Raw genomic sequence first — 19,855 nt, forward strand, 5'->3', positions numbered from 1 at the left:
CTTACGGTCATATATGTGAACACAAAAGGCAACAGGCAAAATCCGGTTGTTCCCAGAGTCACCAAGAACCTTCGACGTCCTCTGTTCCCCCTTTTCTAGGGGGGGAGACTTCATTTCATCTGTGGAAGGGGGTGTTACCACTCCCAGGCAAGAAACCATCAGACTACTTGTGTGTGGTCAGTGGGTGGCAAAGGCTGTAATTTGGGTTCAGGAACTGAAGGTGAGACGAGCTGGTTCTCAGAGAATTTGTGCCTCTAGGAAAGTTCTTGCCTCCGTCCCCTTGTGTGTGGCATACACGCCACAGTCATTGTTATTAGTTACTGACATCCACACTAGGTCATTATGAGGCTCAAATGAAGTAAGGCAGCAGGTAGGATCTAGTGAAACAAGCCCCTTCTCAGGACAATGTGATTCTTGTCATCCAATATGGCCAATGTTGCCCAGAGAAAGTCGTTGATTCTCGAGAGACTGCTCTACATGCTAATATAGTCCCAAGAGATGACGCAATGGTTTTAATTCAGAGATGGTTACTAACTCGTCAGTAGTGTCTGGCTGATTTCATTTTAAAGTCTATCCAACTATTTATTTATTTTATTTTGAGTTTCTCTATGTAGCCCCAGCTGTCCTAGAACTAGCTCTATAGACCAGGCTGGCCTTGAACTCAAGAGATCCACCTGCCTCTGCCTCCTGAGTTCTGAGATTAAAGGTGTACGCTGCTGCTGCCACCCCTTGGCTCACCTATACAACTATTAAGTTTCTTAAATCAGAACTTTTCAAGGCACAAAGAGATCTTTCTGGCTTTCCAAAATCAACCTTGAATGACATGCTAAAATCCCCCTCCCAAGCAGAACTTGTTCACTCTAGATCTTCGCTGCTGTATGGGGCCCACACTGGCCCACACTTAGAAAAGCCCTTCAGGGACAACCACAGCAGCATCCTGGTAACTGGTGGGCATCCTTCCATTAAAAAAGCGAGCCCTTAGGTTTCGTGTGTAGTTTATTTGATAAAGTGCTTGCCTGGTATGCACAAAAACCCGGGTTCAATCCCCTTACCACACAAAGTAAGCATGAGGGTGCACACCTGTAACAGGCAGGAAGATCAGGAGTTCAAAGCCATCCTAGAACCAAAACCAAAGCAACGAAACAATCAAAACCAAAACCAAGTCCCAAGAATACTGAGAGGTAGTGCCCCGCACCAAAGCGGAATAGTCCTACCATGCAGAATAACCTTGGAAGGTTCTGCGGGTTTTCCTGGGCTCTACACACTCCTTCCTTCAAACGCAGGTGGGAGGAGGCAGGAGGAGGCCTTAAACAGCCTACCCATGAAAAGCTTTATTCGGTGCAATTCAATAACTGAAAGTTACCCACAATCATTTCCATCCACTACTGCGGCCGACAATTTTGTGCTGTCTACTAGTTTCATCTTTTAGAGGAAATGCTTTCTTTAAAAAATGGCTGGAAGCTCTGTGGCTTCCTCCAACACCGATTATTCTAATCATGATCTCCAGCCCCATGCAGACAGTGGGAGCGGGGCAAACACAAGGCAAGTAAAGGGAGAAGGGAGAGCAGGAGCTACGTGCCCTTCTCTTCTCCTAGACTCCCTAGCTGTGCGACCTCCGAGGATCAATGCCAATCCCTAGAACCCACTCTCAAAACCTGTGTTCTGACCTCCCATGCACAGCTGCACTTACATCATACACACAGATAATGATCTAAGAATAAAGAAAAAAATTTAAATGCAAGCTAGAAGAAGATTCTCCTGTCCAGCACACCTAAAAGTCCCTACTACCAGTTACATCTAAAACACAAGGGGGACCCAAGCACATTCTATATACAATCTACACTGTTTCAGGACATTCCCATAGTAAAGAGATAATTGAGTGTATTTGATGATACTCAAATATCATCTCTGTGTTATCACCTTACAACACCCGTGAGTCTGCCAAGCCAACGTACACAACTCAGTGAAGCTTCCCTTCCCGGATGACGCTGTATGAGCTATCTCCACCCCTGACAGAACCACACTGACAGAGACTGAATCCAAGCTTCCCAGCAAGTTGACAGTGGACCACATTTGGTCATGCCCACATGCTGTTCCTATAACTTATAAAAAAAGGCCTGCATTTTTACACCCCTAAAAAAGACTTGCCCCTCTGTCACTATAACGGGTCTGGGCCTTTTTATGTAGCGACTGGTCAGACCTTTCTCTGGGTTCCCAGTAGTTTCTCAGGATGTCTTGAGAGACATAAATGATTGTTACCTTTCCCCTCCTCCTCTCTCTGAGAACAAGGGTCCTCTGAAATTGCCCAGGCAAAAGTTCTTTTTAGCTGAGCTGGCACAGGGCCCTGAAGGCAGTTCCCTCCGGCTTCCTTAGGAGAGTATTTGGGACATTTTAAAAGCAGTGGGTTTGCAACTCTGTTGGCAGAGCTCTGAGTTCTAGGGCTAGCCCCAGGTGCTGCCTGGAGCGTGGTCACCACCTCTGGGCTCCTGGTTCCTCTAGAGAAGCTAGCTCTTCTTTGATTCAATTCAGATATCAGGGTCTTGCTTAAGATTCTACTTGGTACTAACTACAAAACAGAAACGATGGCTGAGAAAACGTGTGCGGTCCATTCCAAGAGCTGGTTCTATTATGAGGGTCTACGTACTTACAGCCTATAAAGAGGCTTCCTACCCCTCCAGAGTATAGAACATTCATGAACTGAAGCAATTAAACACGTGCTTAACCAACGTTTAAAAAAAAATGAAATAATTATTTCAAATAGTAAATGCTTTCAAAGTTGTGATGTTTCTCTCTCAAGTGCCTTTTTACAAACCCGCACCTACCTTGTGCTTCCTGCTACCAGCGAGGTTGGCACATACCTGAAATATGGTCTTTGTGAATTTTTTCCCCCTCAGAAGCAAGGAGGGAAGGACAGTGCCCCCCCTCCCTCTCCCCCTCCCTTCTTCCCTCCCTCCCTCCTTTGGCATTTGGTTGGTATTCTAGAACTACTGTTAAAAATTTGGCACAGCCAGAAAAACAATGGCAGCTTCAGTGACTCTGTCAGTGACTTCCTGACAACGGGGGATGAGTTAGGACTTCACCGAGTACCTTGCTCATTTGTATTGGCGAACGAAGCGGTACCTGACAGCGTAAGGATTAATTCTTCTAATTCTGAAGTCAAAATAGAAATTCACAGAAGTGCCAATGATTTGAAGCGAGCTCTCTGTCCGTACAACTCATGGTCACCTTCTTCGAGCTGAGCAAACTCTGGGGCGTGGGGGGGGGTGGAGGGCAGGCTGGAGCGAGCGAGTCCAGGTCGATTCTGGAAACTAACAAGTCTCATTTACTTCCTTCAGTTTGTAAAAACAAGCAACTGACAGGTTTCCTGCCAATGGCAGTTTGCCGTACTTGGCAGATAAGTCCTCAACAGGAAATCCTTTGCTGAGAGGGACCAGTTATGCCATCAAGTCTTGAAGCACCAAATATTTGATAATGTGGGATGGTGAACTACACCCGCAATCGGATCACGGCCACTCCATGGCTCCAAGCTGTTTCCTACGCCATCAATATAGGATATTAAATAAGCATTAAAACACATTTAGTAGCTCTTTCATCTCTCCCCCCACCCTTGAGGCCATCAGTTGAGGAAAACAGGGGAGATGTGATGTTCTTTTAGAAGGACCAAACTGCAATCTAAATAAGTTTTAAAACCGTTTTAAGGGGGGGTGTGGGGGAGAATAGTGCGGCGCTAAATATACCATGTATGGAGAGAAGTTATTTCTACACAAATATAAAGAAATTGAAATTTAGGAGTCTGGCAAGGTGGGGGGTGGTAGAAGCACACCTTTAATCCCAGCACTTGGAATACAGAGGCAGGCTGATCTCCATGAGTTTGAGGCCAACCTCCTCTACAGAGTGAGTTCCAGGGCAGCCAGGGCTACACAGAAGAATCCTGTCTTGAATGAATGAATGAATGAATGAATGAATGAATGAATGAATGAATATTTTAAAAGGGGGTCTGGAGAGATGGCTCAGTAGTTAAGAGGTCTCTTCCAAAGGATCCGTGTTCGGATCCCAGTGCCTACATGAGACAGCTCACAGCAGTCTGTAACTTCAGCTCCAAGGACCTCTCTGATATGTGTCCATACCCACATGCAGATACATACACCTATGCAAAATTAACAATAATCATAATAATAAAATGAATATTTAAAAACTCTTACAATTTAAAGATTGGCACTGACACAGCCACAGCGGGTCAAATTCCAGCAAATGTGTCGATTGTGGTATCGACAACTTTTACTGACGGGCTTCAAAGTCAAGACGTATGCCTGGTTACTTTCCGATCAGCAAAATGAATGAAAAGGGGGCACTGGGGGAGGTGGTTAAACTTCTCTCCTGGATATTCCTCACCATGAATAAGATAGAGCTGATATGGGTGCTAGTGGCTTGGGGGATCCCCTCCCTTCCCCCCCAAACAGCCTCAAAATGAAAGCATGGCTCTCCATTCACAGAAAAGGAAATGCTTCTAAATCAACCGGGCAGCCGTATTTGCAGTCTGGGTCCTCACCCCACTTAAGAGCACTTCCTCCCCCTGCTCAGCCACCAAGAACTGCCCTTTGCTCCCCTGAGCCCCAGACAGCCTGAGAGAACCTGTCCAAAATCCCAGAGTCCTTCCGGATCAAACACCTCAGCTCCACCTGGAACCGGCCTGAAAGCAGGGAAACACTTCATGACGCCTCTGCCAAATGACCCTTCCTCTATAGGCTGCACTCTGGTCTGTAAAAAGGACTTTTGTTCTAACAGTGGACACACACCTCTAGAAGCATACACACAGTTCTACAACTAATGGCTCAAATGTATTCTTTGCAGCCTTCCCCTTGCTCAACTCAGAGGATACAAAATGCTAAGTAAGCAAGAACGCTCACCCTGGCTTTCAGGCTCTTCCCTGAACTACTTTCAATAAAAATACAGTTATGAAATCCAGAGGGCTGCGTTTTGGGTTGTTGTTGTAAAATGACCTTGGTTTGACAGGCATGGTCTCGGGTTTCAACAGATGTTGTAGGAAAGCTAACAGAAGCCAGCAAGTTCTCCAGGCATCTGTGATGACTTGCAGGGCTTGCTTTTTTTTTTTTTTTTTTTTTTTTAAAGTGGTGGTCATGGTAGTGAATGCATGTGTGGTGGGGGTGGGGTGGGGTGACACTTCTCAGTTTCTATGACAACCATGTCTCCATTCCTGGGTTACTAGATACCATCTACTTCCTGTGTCTAAATATTTAAACCAATCAGAAAAGTGTTTATACGGTTAACAACTTCTGGGACCCAGCTTCTTTAATGAGACACTTTAAGGCTCAAATGAAGATATCCAGAGGCGGCAGGCTGTCTTACAGGGATCCGCTTCATCCCTCTCTCTAATTCAGCCTTCCGTGGTAAAAGAACCCTCCCCCCCCCACCCTTTTCTTGGATGTGAATGTATTCTGCTCAAAGCAGACGCCACAATTTCTTGCAACAGTCTGCAAGCCGATCATGACTGCTTGCCCCTCATTGTCTGTTTTCTCATTCACTGTCTAAAGACTTAGATTTAGCGCGAGAAACATGCTAATTCACAAGGCACTTAAATTATCAAAGTAATGATACAGTTAAGCTTCCATCTGTTGGCGTAGCTATTTAAATGTTCAGATGAAAAAAAATTAGGAAAAAATTAATTCCAAGTTGAGCAACTTTGCATTCTACAACTTATGAACAGAAATCACTGAGCGGGTATTGTGAAGCCCCACATCTATCAATGCAAGCTAGAAGCTGACATCTGCAAAGAAATTTGTCACCAAAATGGCCTACTTTATCTGGATAGAAACAACAACAAAAAATTAAAGATAAAGACACCCGGAGCGAGCCAGATGCACCCGGATCAAAAAAAGCAACCTCGAAGGAACCCATGTACAAGCAGGCAGATCTGAAATTAAGACAAGGTTTTAAAAGGTTTCGGGTGACTGTTTTCCTAAGTCCCCATCTGACTGACCAATCAGTGTGAGAGTTAGAGTGGGCTCCAGACATTTGTGCGGGTCTTCAGGGCTCTCTGCACCCTCAGAGCTGCTCCCCCTGGCTAAGGCAGAGCTGGAGATCAATGAAAAAACAGGGAACAAAAGGGAAATACTGATGTCTTCCTCAGCTCGGAAAGCCATTCCCATTTTCCTCAATGAGCCAGTAGCACCCAGCCTACAACAGCGCCACGGGGGAGCTTCCACCAGCCCGGTCCAGTCCTTTCCGAGCTAGCAGTTTCGCCTTCGCAATCATGTGTCCCAATGCTAGCACAACCTGGTGACGGAAGGCTCCCGGAGCCCAACCAATTGAAACTAATAAATTAAATAAATTAATAACCCCCACGATTAAAAGCTCCCAAGAAAGACCGCGTTCCCCTTTCCCAAATGTCATTCCCAGACTATAAACAAAGCATGAAAAATAGTCTCCCGGGCTAGGAATCTGGGTTTTTCTCCTCAAAACAACGTTTTTCTCCAAAACCAGAAACACTCCTGCTTCCTTCAACGGACACTCCGGTTTGTCCATGTCACGCCGGGATATGCAGCTCCGGTATTTGAAAAAGAGGTTTAAACTGCCCATAGACACTCTGTTTATAATTGATAGCAAAACAGTTACGACAGCGATGCTGTAACTCTGCCCCAGCCAAACTCCACATTTAACACGTTGGTTCCTTGAAAATACAAGTCATGCCTGGGGACCCTCCAAAGCCGCCTCCCTCCGAAATCATTAACAGAATGACATCAATTATTCGGTAATTTTTATAAATATCCATTGTCTGCGATTTTTTAAAATAAAAATGTAAAAGCAGCTATCTACAAATCCTAGAAAAAAACTTTTCTTTCTTGTCTTTTCTTTCTTTTTTTTAAATGAACTTACTTTTGAGACAAAAACTAATGAAAATAAGCAACTCGCCATCCCTGGATCTTTCCCATTCTGGGCTGCATGCTATAAATCAATCCGAAACTAGGTGCACAGATGGGGGCGGACACCTTAAGATAAAAAGCTAAGGGTGCCCCCCAAAATGGGCAGCCTGGGCAGCGAGGCTCGGGGTGACAATGCTAACCGGGGCAGAGGCTCGCTAGGCAGCCAGCGAACCGCATTTTCCTTACCTTCGATCGCCTATCCCCCCAGCTGCTTCTCGCGGCCGCATTGGGGGGCTGCGGCGGCGCTGGACTCGCGGGGGGCCCCGCCGCCGGCTCGCGCCGTCTCCCAGCCGAGCTGCACCGACCGCGGCCGGAACACCCGGCTCCAGCGCCCGGCGCCTGCCCGGGGTCGGCGGCTCGGCTCCCACCCGGGCCCGGAGTCCTGCTGGGTCCTAGCGCTCGCCGCCCGGGCCTCGGCCCGCTCTGCAGCCTGCACGTACTGCGGGGCGGCCGGGGAGGGGTGGGGGGGAGCCCCGGGAAAGCACAAGCGGGAAAGCCGGGTCGCCGTGGGTGCGGAGACAGAGGAGCTCAGTGCCAAAGCCTGGGTGTGCAAAGAAAGGCGCTGGCTCCAGCCGAGTTCCCAGAAGGCAGATGCTAGAATCTGCAGCCCGGGCGGAAAGCACGAGCGTGGCCGGGAGGTTTGCTCTGCTCCGTGCACCTGTGGTATAGAGTGCGCTCACAGAAGGTAAGAGACATCGCGGGATCCTCAGAGATTTCAGACTATCAGGGAGGAAAAAAAAAAAAGTGGACCATTTGTGCGCTTGAAACCCGGCGCCCCCCCCCCATTGGCCCCCGTTGGCAGTCCCCCCCCTCCTCATTTTGCTTTCTCTAGCTTTATAATTTGTGTTTTAAATAACAAAGCCCCATATGGCTCACCACGTAGTCATCTGATTTTCAAAAGACCTCCAAAATTACATCAAAATATGCACCCATGTATCTCCTAAGAAATCAACTAGAGAGAATTAATGGTGGCATATGGTGTGCCTCCTAGAGAAAACTTAATTACAAATTAAAACAAATGCGAAAATTCACAAATCCCATAAACCAAAAGTAAATTATGATCCTGGATTGATTCACAGATCAGCTCGTGTGCCATTAGGAGGACTGTGAAAATTCCACGTTTCTTTCTGAAAAAGAGTGTTACCTTACAAGAGTGCACTAAACCAACGGCTTCCAGCCCCAGCCCCACCTCCACCCCAACCTTCCACCCTCCTGGCTCTCGGCAACTTTTTGGTTTTGTATTTACTGTGGCCCACCTGGAAGGTCACTTAAATCTTGCAGGTTCCTCCTTTAAGAAGACAATTCCATTACCCCCTAGTTCATGATAGCTGTGCTTTAGTTGGAGGAAACCTGTTTGAAGAACTTGGCAACCGAAAGTATCCATTCCTTCAAGGATTCTTTCAGTCTCCAGATACCACCAAGTTAGAAGGTCACGATTCAGTCAGACTGCTAATAGCAGCAACGGTCGGTCGGGGTGCTGTGGTTTACACCAAAAAGAAAACTAAAACCGAGGCTTCTGACTTCTATTTTGAGAGCAGAAAATGTCCTTTTGAAAAGTGTTGTCACCCTCTCCTTTCCAGTGATGGCTAGCTAAATGAAATGGAAGATTTTTAAACATTATTAACTGGGTATCACAGGGAACTCTTTTCACACCTAGGGCTGTACTTTTACCCACCTTCAGAGTACTTCCCCTGTGATCTTTACCACGCCTCCAAGAGAAAACAAAACTAATTCCGGCCTTTCAAAGGAGACAATGGAGATTCAGCAAAGGACTGGTCCAAAGCCACCCAGCTGGTGACCAGAGCTGATGGAATGTCAGCCTCAGGTCTCTCTACCACCCCCACCCCCACCCCCAACCCCAACCCCTTGCAGCAAATCCTGGTCTTCAGAGCGTACCGTCTGGCCCCTCCTACCTCTCTGCAAGCGCTGTGGGAATGCAGGTAGGTTTCCAGCATCCCTCTTTCTTACCTGTAGCAGAGCCCCAGTCTATAGCATGGCCACAGGAAGCTACTTGAGAATATTTTAGTCTCTGCTTAGGAATTTTGCTAGCAGGACCTGGACCATTCAGGTGTCTCTCCTGGGGCTTCCAGCTGCAGGCTAAGTAAGTGCCTCAGTCACCCTAGTACACTGTTTTGCTGCTGTTGTTTGTCTGTTTGTTTGTTTTTTTTCTGTCTCAGAGACACTACTGACTCCATTTTATACACAGGGAGTATGTATCTGCAGTAGAAACTGATCACTTTCTAGTGTCCCCTCTGAAAGGCTTTGTGAGCCCCGAAGTCGAGTATCTTAGATATAAGGTGAGCCATTAGTGAGGCCCAGAATGTCCCTGAGCTGACCTAGCAGAACCTGACATCCGATGGCCTTTTGGGGGGTCACTTCTCAGCTCTCCGGTACCCGTGGGAAAGTCAGCAGCCAGATCAGTTTGTGGCCTTCCACTTCCTCCTCCTTTCTGCCAAAACCCAAGTGTCACTTCTCATGATGTGTCCCAACCTGTTGCTAGCCAGGTGAAGGGCTGAATGACATCGAACCTCGAAGACAGAAACGTGGAACAGTGAGAACAGCTGCTGAAGAAGGGGCCGGTCAGGGAAGGGTATCGGGAGGTGTATGCGCCTTCCTGGTGAACTGCTTAGAAGGACTTGTGTAAAATTCACCTGATGGGTTTGTCTGATCTCTCTTTGGAAACACTAATGACTTTATAGTCATGCCAGCCTTAAAAATGGTGTGAACGGTAGGATCCGAGTAACCTTAGCACCGACAGGGAACCGTGAGATGCGGTTACTAAGCGGGCTCAAGGCTGGAGACAGTCATTCATTCATTCCTTCTCAAATTCACCCATTCCTCCAACTGTGACTCCATCCAGCATTACACAAGGTATTACTCTAGGCGGTGAGAATGGAAATGAAATCATCCTAGTTTGCCTCTCCGTTGCTGTGATAAAACACCGGCCAGAGGCAGCCTGTGGAAGAGTTTATTTCATCTTACAATTCCCAGGTCATAATCCATCACTGAGAGAAGTCGACTAGGAACCTGGAGGCAGAAACTGAAGCCGAGACCACAGAGGAACACTACTTACTGGCTTGCTTTTCCTCTGGCTTGCTCAGTTATGTTTTTATATATATACAGCCAGACCTACTTCCTCAGGGATGGCATTGCCCACTCACTGGGTATTATGGACCCTCCCACATCAATCAGCTAAAAAGAAAAATGCCCCACAGATATGGGACAGGCCATTCTAATGGAGCCGATTCTTCAACCGAGTGCCCCCCTGTTCCCAGGTGACTCTGGTTTGTGTGGAGTTGACAAAAATTAACTGGCACAAATGTCCTTAAAGCAAACAACTGTAGTGGCCACACCACTGCAATTGAATTATGTCCTTGCTGCCCCATCCTGAGTGCCAACTGTCCCTGCCTTGGCAACAGTCATCCTCTGAGCCATTCTTAAGCACATTCTCCTCTGAGTTGCTGAGGCTATCTTTGCCCATCCAGGTATCAAAGAATCCCCGATTGGTTGACTGCTGGCTAAGTATGGCCCAGAAAGGAAAATGAAGAATAGCAGGGAGAGGCAGGCCAGAGGAGGTCTTCGCTCCTTCTTCCCGATGGCATCATATGCTGGGCTGTCCCTCCATGAATCTACTACAGGTTAACCTCAGGGCCTGGGCCCAATAAACAACCACTTCCCTTGAACTGTTCACCTTGGAACTTTTAGGTTTCTGCTGGGATTAATCCCTGAGTAACTTCACCATGGTGCACGGAAGAATGGAGAAAGAGAAATCCACTGGAGGGAACATTTCAAGCATTGCCAAGCCATGGAGGGTCAGAAGAGGGAGGCTGGTCTAAGCAAGACACTGTCACTTGAGGAGCTGATGTAAATCCTGGGCCTGGGTGCCTTGATCTTTGAAGGTGACCGCGGTCTCCACATGACCAACCCCTTTATGTCCCGTAAGCCCTTGCCCAGTGTCCCTTCTCCAGTGTCTCTTGCTTCTTCCTCTGACCCTCCCTCTGTCTTTGAGCTGACCACTTTCTAACACTTTTGATGTATGATCTTTATAATCCACTGTCTCCTCCACGCATAGCAGCAGAAGTTCCCCAGTGCCAGGAAGCTTTGTTATTTTTTCCCCCACTGAGATTTGTCAAGAACATAAAAGTGTCTGAGCAGGCTATGCTAGCTAATACCTTTAATCTCGTCACATTGACGGTCAAGGCAACGGAACAGCTGAGAGTTTGAGGCTAGCCTTGTCTACAGAGTGAGACCCTGTCTTGAAACAAAAACAAAACAGTATCTGATATATATAGTACGTGCTCATTTTTTTTTAATGAGGGACTGGGGTGTGACTTAGTAGGTAGAGTGCTTTACCTAGCATGCAGGAACCCCCCCAATTAGATTCCAAGCCCCACACCAACCGGCACTTATCTGTGATCCCAGCAGAAGGTCGTAAGATTAAGAAATTCAAGGTCATCCTAGGCTGCATAGCCAGAGACCCTGTGTCCAAAAAAAAAAAAAAAAAGTTAAATGAACTAGTAAAGTGTTGAAAGAAGGTATTTGCATTGGTTCAGGGTTCTCTGGAGGAAGAGCCTATAAGAGAGACAAAGCAGGAAGCTGCCTATGATTTGCCCCATGCTCTAGCAGGGGAGGGATTTTTCTTTCCCCAGCTGCAGATAGTTTCTGTGATTGTGTGATGTTTGTAATTCTGGGGGCTCTTCAGGGATTATATAAATGCTAGGGCCCCGAGAAGCATAGTGGGTTGTTGGGTTGTTGGCTGTTGGTTGTCATTGGTCACAGTTTGTTAAGTAGTTGTGCGCAAAGAAAACGAAGAGACAACGAGAAGAAATTAGATATCCTGGTGTCAAAAAGATCAAACTTTGCCCCCACAGAACTCAGTGCCCCTAGTCAGCAGGAAGTAGTCTAACGACCCATGACTTTATTCAGAAATCTCTTTCCTCTCTTCCCTGTATCCTTTTATCTCTCGTGTGTATGTAGTGTTAGGGGGTTAAAGGAGATGGGGAAAGGGTAGAGAAGGGTAGAAGAAAGAAGAACCCACAAAGTAGCAAAAGACCAGCTCCAAAAAGGAAGGAGGCAAGGAAAGTTGGTTGAGATTTATTATACTAATTTAGCTATGCCAGATGGGTGTAGCACGTTTAATCCCAGCATTTGAGAGGCAGAGACAGACGGATCTCTGTGAGTTCAATGATAGCCACATCTACATAGTGAGGCACTGTCTTAAAACAAGACATAATTTTCTTATGCAACTAGGGAGGCTGATCTATCCTAAGCCTTGTATTAGCATACTGCAGGCCCAGCAGGGCTAATGGCATAGTTCTAGTGTGATTATCAGCAGGCTCAAATCCAGATGAGCAAAATCCAGAGGCAGGCAAAAATTTGGGGCAAATCCAGAGGCAGGGAAAAAAATGTCCCAGTGTAAGGGCCCCAGATTGAGAGGGCTCTTTCTCAGGAGAAGACCTGCCTGTTCTATTTATGCCTTTGGCTGGTTGGATAAGGCCCACCCACAATATAGAGGGTTATCAGCTTTACTCAGGCTAACAGTTCCAGGATAATCTCACCCCAAAACACCCTCACAAACACACTCGGAACAGTGTCTGAGTAGGTATGAGGCCACTCTGTAACTCAGGACAGCTAACACACAAAATGAACTTCACCATGTTGCAAATGATGCAGGAATCATTCTTGAACCCCGTGGGGGGATGATTTAGATCTGTCTTCATTTACATGACAGAACTGAGGTGACTTACTGGAGATACTATGATACTACTTCAGATGTTTATATGAAGGAATTCATTCAGAGGACCCTCAGGAGACCCATGAGTGACAGCAGACAGTAAAAGCCAGTCAGGGTTGAGGTATATGGAAGGACACTGAATGAAACACAATGAAGACCTAACAGAAACTTCAGGTTACCCAAACAACCCTTTTTGCCAACTCTATCATCATAAACAGTTTGGGTTCATATATATATGTATATGTATATGTATATGTATATGTATATGTATATGTATATGTATATATCCATCCGCTGTTTATGTCCACAGGCATGTGCAGGGGCCCTCTCTCTGTGCTGGATTCTCTCAAACGTTGTGAATCAGGCTATCATGGAAGAAAGAGTTGCGGCTTGCTTCTCTGCCTGCTTCAAATTGCAATAGGTGCCACTTGACATCACCCTGTGGAGTCACAGCCTTAACATCCCCCGTGAGGCTGATAGCCTCACCCCTTTGCTAACACACGGAGGAGATAGGGCAACAGCGTGGGTCCTGGGACTTCATTATTTCCTCCCACCATTTTAAAGAGATTCATTGCCTCCTACAGGTGATGGGACTGCTGCTGAGCCTCCTGTCAAGAGGAAAGCTGTGACTCATTCATCTCTTTGATGTTTCTCTGTGCATCTCTTCATGGCCCCCGAAATGTAGGAATTTGCCGTTGTCTTGCTTTGACAAGAGGGGTGGATGAGTGTTGTCTCCCGTCTCCTCCACTGTGGAGTTGACTCATGAAAATGGCCGTAGTTTCTATCTTCACTCTGGTTCTTCCGCTCCAGTTCAAATCCCTAAAGAATTATTTCTCCTGAGTAGAGTTGCCTTGTAAGCCTTTGAGAGGAAGGCATGGGACCAAACTCTGCCAAAAAACGGTCCAAGTTGGCGTGGGGCCAGCCAGTTGGCTGCTGAGCGGAGTCCTCACCCAGCCTCTCCAGGCCCCCCTCTGGTTCCCTTTTACAGCTGTCTGGCCTCAGGTAATCATGGGCACTCTGCGGGTCCCTGGCTCTTTTCATTCCCGTGTTTCAGATCACTTTACACGCATTAATTAAGCCTTAAAACACTCAGAAAAGGAAAGCCAAAGGCAGCGGGAATGTTTGCAACATGCGCCTCCATGCTCTGGCTGAAGAACAGGATAGCCCTGCCCTCGTCCAGCCCCGCCCTCGCCAAGGTCCACCCTCACCCAGGGAGAAAGTGGGGGCTTCTGCATAGTTGAAACCCCTTCTACCTGCCTCAGAAAACCCCATATTCATTACTGACTCAGGATACTCATCCACCCCACTGAGGTTACCTGCTCTAGGTGATCCGCATGACGTTTGGAAGCAGGACTCGGGGCAGATCTGGCTCAATGTCTTCATAACCGGAATGAATGTCCTCAGTTGGAATCCTGTACAAGAGTGCAGTAAGACCTTGGGCTAAGAAAGGCCTTAGGCCAAATAAGGTGGGCTGTACTGAGCAAAGTCTCAGGTTGACCTCTCTCCGCTGTATGCACATAAATACGCATGCGCAGAGAAAGAAGGGATCGAGGTGCTGAGGAAGAAACCTTGAGAGACCAGGAAAGACCCTAGTCCCGGTCTGGCTCGCGAAGAGCTAGCTGTCTTGCAAATATTGCTTGGCATCTTAGGACTGACTATAGCATCGCTAACACTGTCAGGATAACATCCAGTGCCTCCCCGACCCTTGATTTCTGAGAAGGAGAAATCAGAATATAACATACTAAGCATTTGGCCCTGCATTTGGCATAGAAAAATGCTAGATATTCTGGCCTTCCAGAGCCATCTTGTGTGTAATCCCATTCAGTCTGAATTAATGTAGTTTTGATACCAAAGTGTTAGACCGTGTAGCTCGAACTGGTGTTGGTGTCTCTCATTGAGATGAGATGGGCGGAAGCTAAAAGAACTCTGCAGTTTAGTTAGTGGTTTGTGCCAACTGCTAATCCTTAGTTTAAATTAACTTATGGCTGTTTGAGCTGCTAACATTACCAGGAAGTTGGGTGTGTGAAATGCAGGGGCTGTGTTTTGGTAGATGATAATAATCTTATTGTGAGCGCCTCAAAATTGGTAATGATACCCACATTTTTAGTGTCCTATTTTAAAATACCTCTATGGCTTCCAAGAAGATAATAAATGCCAAGGCTTTTGTTACCAAAATAAGAGACAATTTATGTTAGCTCCAGCTGTTCTCACCACCAAGGAAAATGCATTGAGTTCCCTGTGTCTGCAAAGTGCCATATTGTACATTAAAATAGCAAACATTATTATCCGGGAGAAAGCCATTGCTTGTGCGGCAGTCCTTTTAAGGTAGCAGTTTGTATGTAAGATATTTGATAACTTCACTATTTCGGCCCCCAGTGCGTTCCTTGTTTCACAGAAAATGCATGGTTTGTCTATCCATGCCACTCCAAGCCTTCCCCTTTATCGAGAAGCAACTAGAAAGAGCCGTCCTGTCCAATAGGGCTATAGATTACACTGCTTGCTGCTCCTGAGTACCAGGCTTGCAACATTCACAGTGAAATGCCAGTGATGCCTTTTCTCTAACTTTACGGAGACCCCAGGATTTGCATACATCATTTCCTCATTTCTTTTAGAGCATGCAAATTATGATGTCATGTGGGGGTCAGAAAGAGCTCTGCATCTGGTGGGTGGTAAGGCTATAAAGAACCCCATCATCCGTTACACAGAGAGTGTGAATATAACAGTTACAGTGGGCTTAGTGGAAGAAGCAGAGCTCGAAGAAAGCAAGCCCTATGAAAAGTTGTTCAACTTGCCAGTCAATCTGAATCCCTGGAAACACCTCGTGGCATATCAGGAGGGCATTCATGATCAGAGGTAGGTGTCTCTATGGCTGAGGGCATTGTGCTAAGTCTGGTTCCTCTAGAAGGTGACAATATAGTCTCTCTCCAGTGTGAGAGTGACATCTGTCACTTTTGGGGTTGCCCAAGATGTACCCTCTTCCTGTGCTTGGAGAATCCCCAACATCAGGAGGCAAACTGACTTCCTACTAACATCTGAAATGCCCCAGGCCATCTTCTCACCTCTCTTGGCATTGGGGGAAAATGCAGAACCCAGGTCCTCCCAGGAGCTAGTGAGTGAAGCAAAGGGACCGGGCAGTAATCGTGATGGTTATTTCCAACCATTTCATGTAGCCCAGCTTCATCATCCCTATTGGCCAAAGATAACCTTGAAATTCTGATCCTCCACTCCCAAGTGTTAGGATTATAGTCATGTGACTCCGTGACTAGCATGAGTTGTTAATTTTGATTATCAGCTTGATTGGGTAAAAAACTCATCAATCCTCAGCCTTTTGGCTATGTTCAAGAGTGAAGAAAGACCTAGGGCATTAGTGGAAGAAGCAAAGCATTTCCAGAGAGGGTTAAGCCTATCCTAAATATGGCACTGTCTCATGAGCTGTTGTCCCAGCTTGAATAAAAGGGGGAGAAAGGAGAAAGCTATCATTCCTTTTTCTCTCCTTCTTGGTCTTCTCATTATGCAAACAGCCTTCCACCGCCAGGGACCTCCTCTGTCACGTGGAGTGTATGGTACCTTTCCCTTCCTTAAGTTGCTTCACCGGGTATTTGGTCATAGTTACAAGAAAGGGGACGAATATGATGCTCAATTGAGCAGCCTGCAGTGTGACAGAAGTTCAGCAGAAGCAATGTTGGTGTCCACAGCAGGACCTTAGCCTGACCTCTCTCCAGCAGGGCTCCCAGCCTTCACCAGAGTCCAGTTCCCCATCTCTCATAAAGATTCGCATGAGTCAATCACCAGAGTGTAAAGAAATTCTCTCTGCAGTCAGACTCAGCCTCTCTTGGCAAGTCTTGTTCCATCCGGATCCATCTTGGCTATCCGTTGCACCCAGCAGCCAGTTATTCTAGCAGTAGCAATGGGCGCACACACATCCCCGGCTCCTCTGGAACAACCCACAGTCGGCACGGGGCCATCTAAGACCACAAAATGACCTTGAGCTACTTTATCTTGACCTCTGACGCTAAATGAATTAATCTGAGGCAAGAGCAAGTTTCATCTCGAGTACCTTCCTGCGTGGGTAAATAGGCCGGGCCTGCGTAGGTACGTGCGGCCTTCCCTATGGTACGAAAGAAGCAGTGCAGGAGAGATTTGGCCAAAGTAAGAAACGGCAGCAGAGACCACACTGAGCAGAATGGAAAGACCCCCATAGTTACAGAGGAATTGTCATTAGCTCCGTGTTTTTATCGAGAAGAAGCCGCACGGGCTTCAGTTCGCTTTCTTCAACCTCCTCGCTCAGTCGTGTAGAAATCCCCTCCCATTGTGGCTTACAATTCACCCATTGCCTCTTCCCTTGACATTGAACTTGACAATGAGAAACTTACAATGTGAGGCGAATCATCTCGTTTCAAAGAGCAAAGAGCTCTTCCTTCAAAGATTCCTTCAAAGATTGAGGAAACACGAACCTTCGTTGAAAAAAAAAAAGCTGGCATGCAGGTTTTTCATATTCTCCCAGCAAGTTAAACTCAGAAATGGAATCTTTTTTTTTTTTTCTTTTAGAAAACAAAGAGGTGTGAAGATAGCACTAATCCTTTTCATTATACCCATGTTAGCGGCCATGAACATAGGCCCAGGAGCAAATGCCTGTGCTATCAAATGAAAGCAGGTTGGAGTGAAGGAAATTGGAGCACAGGTCCCAAAGAAAGGCCGCTGGGCTCTTCATTTTGAATTCCTCTGCGCCCCATTGTTCCGAGAGCCTGTGGCTTGAGAAGAAGGGTAGCCACACCTGTAGGCAGAGTTGAGAAGAGTACTCCACCCCTATGGCCACCCCAACCCGGTTCCCTCTTAGGTCCTCCCTTGTCTTCCACTTAATTCTTTTGAGAGCTGAGGAGAAAAACCTTCTCTCAGTAATCATAGGGATCCAGTTGTCAGGTGTGTGGGGCAGAAAGCTCAGCTTGCCAGCAGGACCAGTTTTGCTGACGAAGCACAACCAGAAGAGAAAGAAACCTCAGCATACAGTGAGGTTTGCAGACAAACCTGAGAAACAGTGCCTGTGATCTTCCGTAGGATTCAAAGAGCAAGAGATCAAAGCAGAAGGTTGAGCCAGGCCACCCTAGCTCTTCTCTCTCCCTGTCCATTCTGCAAATGGCCTCCTCCTCACACTCACGTGTCCTGTCCCTGCTGTCTAAGACAGAAGATCTGAGTGTTCCGTAAATCTCAAAATATCTGCTAAGCAAAGCGAGGATTAGAACACTGTCGGCGTGTTTCCCTTCTTAAAGGAATTTTAGTGGACGTTAAAACCTTTAACCACCTTTCCAGTCCATCCCATTGACATATGCTCAGACTCTAGATAGCGACCATCATTTTATTTTTATTTGTGAGCGTGCATGTTCGTGTTTGCACACGCGCATGTGGTGTGCGTATGCATGTGTGGGCAGACGTGCATGGGAGGGTCAGAGGTGTATGCTACGTGTCTCCCTCAATCACTTCCCACCTTGTTTTTTTCTGAGACGGCGTCTCTCACTGAACCTGGAGATCTTGGATTCTTCCAGGGTGCCTGGCTAATGCTCTCAGAGGATCCACCTGTGTCTATGACCCTAGTGCTGGGGTTACAGCCTTGTACTACCACAGCCAGCTTCTTGTTGCATGGGTCCTGGGCGTCTGAACTCAGGTCCTATTGCTTGTGCGGTAGACATTTTACTGTCTGAGCCGTTGACTCAGCCCTTAGAGTCTATTCCTGATATAAATGAAAAACCCCAGGACATGCTTTACACATATTTTTTTTCTTTCGCCATTTTCATTTATGTCTATGTGGGTGTACAAGAGGGTGTGTGTGTGTATGCATGTGTGTAGTCACACGTCTGTGCATGTGGAGGCCCAAAGTTGATGGAAGTCAGGAACCCACACCCCCTCCGTTATTTTTCTACCTTATTCATTGAGCCAGAGTCTCTAAATCAAACCCAAAGTCCAACAATAGCTAGTCTTTGTCCGGTGGATTTTGCCTCTGCCTTCTGAGGCAAGACTTATAGACAGGCACCATGCCTAGCAGACATTTACAGTATTTAATTACGTTCTGGCAATCCCAACTCTGGTTGTTATGTTTGTGTGGTATGTGCTTAACAACCGAGCCAGCTCCCCAACCCCTTTGTATTATTTATTTGCAGGAGGTGAGACGGGCTACAACATGTGATAGAAGTTACTTCGATGGTTGGATTCTAACACTGCTCTAAAAATGATCACCAAGCCGCCATATCAGAAAGCATCACAAAGAAAGCGCTCGCATCTCACTGATGGCTTAGCACTGGGCTCATGCGCTGGGGAAGGTGTGCCCACCTACCTTCCCTTCTCTCAAGTCCACTCATCCAGAAGTCACCCTTGTCCCTTCCCTCCCCAGTGACAATAAATAAAGGGCTCTGCTCCTTCCCTTCCTAGTATGCCTTTGCAGTCACAGCTGTATGGCTCGTTCTTCCTGTTTCCAGTAAGCTGCTTGTGCTGAAGAAACCAAGGGAGACTTTCCTCCTCCCCTTCCCAGGGATTAGCATTTTCCGTATGACCTGAATAATAAAACTAAATTGTAACGGCCTGTCAGAGATGGAGTGGTGCGTGTCTTACTCCCCGTTTTTGTCTTGGAGTGATTAGGATTGAACTCTGTTGTTGTTTCTGTTGCTCCAAAATGAAAAAGAAAAGGCATTTTTTTTTTCTCTACTAGGCCTCAAGGATGGGTGTCAAGGAGGAAATGACCTGCTTGCCTTCTAAAATGTAAATCTGAGTTTTCTAGATGAGAAGGAGAATTCAGAATGGAGTGGACTGACCGCTCGACCGACTGCTCGCCTGGCTCCCACGTTGCTGGTAAGACTGTCAGGTGGACACAGACTGTTCTAGGACTCCCCGGCTCTTGGGTTCAGAATTCCTTATGGACTCTGGAAACTGTTTTCCCTACCATGTTTAACTTTAAGAAGTTTCTTGTTCAGTCAACAGCAGGGAAATCATGCCTGGTAGTGGAAACCCAACCAGCTTCCTAGGACTAGTAAGATTATGGACCGTAGAAAAGAATCTACTACTCACATTGTGCTAGACCAGCATAATTCCTTACTACATTACTTAGATAATACTCAGGTAAGTGTAGCTGCCATCTCTCACCAAAGACGCTTCTGTGTACAGCAAATGAAGACCTTCACAGGAAACCACAACC

The 19,855-nt window shown here is 46.7% G+C and overlaps 1 protein-coding gene and 1 long non-coding RNA gene across 3 annotated transcripts in view; one reads left to right on the plus strand and one right to left on the minus strand.

The window, feature by feature from the left end:
* The window catches only part of Foxn3 (forkhead box N3), a 364,395-nt gene extending 357,196 nt beyond the window's left edge, over positions 1-7,199 (minus strand). For both annotated transcript variants that reach the window (XM_028777274.1, XM_028777272.1), the window contains exon 1: positions 7,128-7,199. The gene's annotated coding sequence lies outside the window, so the exon portion shown is untranslated. The remainder of the gene's footprint in view (positions 1-7,127) is intronic.
* A 304-nt stretch (positions 7,200-7,503) lies between these two features.
* Positions 7,504-19,251, plus strand: LOC114629329. Its single transcript, XR_003712631.1, has 4 exons — positions 7,504-7,626; positions 10,647-10,840; positions 13,260-15,528; positions 18,828-19,251. It is a non-coding gene; the product is annotated as an uncharacterized LOC114629329 (long non-coding RNA).
* The last annotated feature ends 604 nt before the right edge of the window (positions 19,252-19,855 follow it).

This window comes from Grammomys surdaster, unplaced genomic scaffold (assembly GCF_004785775.1).
Source record: "Grammomys surdaster isolate TR1022 unplaced genomic scaffold, NIH_TR_1.0 279, whole genome shotgun sequence".
Lineage (NCBI taxonomy): Eukaryota > Metazoa > Chordata > Mammalia > Rodentia > Muridae > Grammomys > Grammomys surdaster.